The following is a 2,892-nucleotide window of genomic DNA, read 5'->3' on the forward strand; positions in this document are numbered from 1 at the left end:
AGGGAGCCGCGTCGAAGCGGTCAGTGTTTCCGCACGGGCGGAGCCTGCGGGCGCCCCGGCCCCCGGGCCCGCCGGGCACGGGCGCTCTGCCTCGGAGGAGTGAATAAAGTCCCCTTTAACAAGTCGGCCTCCACCTGGCTGCTTTTCGCCCCGTGCCCAAGTTGCTGGGACGGGGTCCGGGGTCGGACAGGGTGAGGTCGGTGTCGACGGCCAGGGGTGGGGGGACCGCTCATTCGGCGAACACTTCTTGAGCACCTGCTATGCTCTAGGCTCTGGGGGCGCAGACGTGAACACAGCCAAGCCCACCCCTCGCCCCCGTGGGGCCCGGGGACGCTGCGCTAACTCGGGCCCGTGTGCCCCCAGCCTCAGCGCTCCACAGCTCCTAGACGCCCCCGCTGAAGCTGCAGAGCTGCTAACAGGACGCAACGCCCTCCTGCCTGCCAGACAGACCCGCAGACGGCCACAGAGGCCCGCTTCAGCTCCCTGGGGCTCACGCCCCTCTGCCTCCCCTGTGCCCTGGCCTCCGCCCGCCCCTCATGGTGGCTTTTTCCATCTGGTGGGAGGACAGCGCCCACCAGGTCACAGCCCCCAGGCCGTGAGCCCAAAGACAAGCAGGTCTACCAAGCCAGGCTGGGCTGTCCTCAGAAGCTCTCCAACTGGCCTCGCCTGCTCACGTGGCCCAGCTTGTCCTTGACCTCTGGCCTGAGTCCGAGCTGAGAAGCTCTAGTGATGGCTGACACCTTCCTAGTCATAAGGCCACACCCCGGAGGCCCCGTGTGCAGTGCTGGCCAGCAAAGGCCACACACCCGAGCCCAACCGCTGGACCCACACGGGCTCTGTCCTCCTCAGAGACACCAAGCTCAGAAAGGCCAAGTGGCCCCCAGTCACCCCATTAATAAGCGACACAGCCCGAGCCCCTCCTCAACGCCCCCCACATAAACCTGCATCCACAATGACCTGCAAAGTCCCTTGCAAGGCTAGTTATGGTGCAGCTGGTAATTAATGCACGATGAGACACCTGCTATTCTGAGGGTGCTGAGCAGCTAATCACAGTCACAACTAGGCAGCCCCGTGGTGGGGACAAACACTCCGTGTAACCAGGGGGCCAGGTCTCGGGGGGAGGGTCTGCTGAAAGATACCCCAGCTCCACAGCAGAGGCCAGCGGTCCCAGAGGCGAGGCCTGGCCCAAATAAGTCCCAAGTCCAGCCACGAAGCCCCTTCTCTGACGCAGGTTCACTCTCTTGGGTGGCTTCCCTGGATGGAAGCCACCGTCCCTCCCCTGCACTGGAGATGGCAGGCCCTGGAGGGGCCTTCAGAGTGGTCAGTTCGCAGGCATGCACTATGCACTGGCAGAGCCCCGGGTCCAGGCCACTCCGCCACGTGTGACCACACCCTGGGCCAAGGAGGCCTCACCCAGCTGGCTGGGGGGCGCTCTGGACTGCCGCGCTGGCGAATGGGCGGCTGCACATGAGAGGCCCCCCAAGACACGGGCACAAATCCATCCTTCAAATGCCGCAGCCGTAGGGCTGCCCCCCGCCGTGAGTCCAGTGCCCCCCTCCAGGCAGGAGGTCAAGGCCAGCCTCGCCCGGGACCCAGAGAGCAGCAGCCAGAAAACGATGGCTTCATGAGCCGAGACTCGAGGGTGGACGAGGGAGCAGGGTAGGTGCAGATAAGGGCAGCCCAGGCCGGCGGGGCGGGGGAGAGGTGGGGGTGGGCCCAGAGGAGGGCAGGCTGCGGGCTGGGCAGACCCGGGGGCGGGGGCGCGGCTCAGGAGGCCCCTGTCCTGGCTCGGCCCCAGGCGTGGGGAGGATCCGCACTTGGCCCTGGCCACGCCTTTGGCCGTGCCCATGGCACACCCAGGCAACAGCAGCAGCATGGGCTGGAGCTCAGGGCCGGGGGCCGGGGGGCGGGGGACGGATCCCGGCGTGATCGGCGCAGTCGGGAGGGCACTGAGGAGGGGGCGGCGATGCCGTCCCAGAGGGTGTGATAAGGGAGAACGGGTGCCACGGCGCTTCCCCCCCCTGCAGCGACAATGCTGGTGGCTTCCGCTGAGAGACAGACACTTGTCACCCCAACCCTGGGATGTTCACTTTGGAGCAGTTTCCTCTTAAGAAAGAAATAATCTCCTACTCTGAACCCAGCTGAGAAGCATGAGCATGAGGTGCCCGGCTTCTGGAAGGTGCCACCTCCCTTCCCATCCGGTCCCAGACCCCGGGGTCCCTGAGGGGAGCTCCCCTTCTCTCCCGTGTGCACACAGCTCTGCACCCTTCCCCCCTTGCCTGCACCGCCACCCCGTTTCCTCCTCCTCTCCCTGCGCCCCCACCCCCGCTTCTCACAGGCCGCTCGCCTGCGTGGAGTCCAGCCCTCACCTGCAGGCCTCGGCAGCGGTCGGCCTCCCCGCCGGCCCTGTGCCCTTGGCTGCCCTGTGCGGCGCTCCCCAGGGACTCTCCCGCCCGACGCTCCTTGTCCCCAGGCTGATTAACCGCGTCCTCACCCTGCAGGACACCCTGCAGGACCCCGTGTCCCCGCCCTGTGGGACCCCACATCCCCGCCCTGCGGGACGCCACATTCTCCTCGCTGTGGCTCCCGCCTCGGCCCAATCACCCCCCTTCATTCGCCCTGTGCTCTCGTCTCTGAAACTGGGGGCCCCGCCACCTCGGCCCAGCGGGCATCGGTCCAGCGCCCCGCCCACGCCCCCCCGCCCCCGGCCTGTGGTCTCCGCCCGGGAACACCGCTCCAATTTTTATTCTTATTCACTTATTTTTGCACCTTTATTGAGATCAGATAAATTGCAGACGTTTATAGGGTGCCCCTTGAGAAGTTCTAACACTTGTACACACCGGTGAAGCCACCGTCGCAGTCAAGGTGACACAGATTCCAGCACCCGAAGGC

This window comes from Pteropus vampyrus, unplaced genomic scaffold, assembly GCF_000151845.1.
Source record: "Pteropus vampyrus isolate Shadow unplaced genomic scaffold, Pvam_2.0 Scaffold500, whole genome shotgun sequence".
In the NCBI taxonomy this organism is placed as follows: Eukaryota; Metazoa; Chordata; class Mammalia; order Chiroptera; family Pteropodidae; genus Pteropus; species Pteropus vampyrus.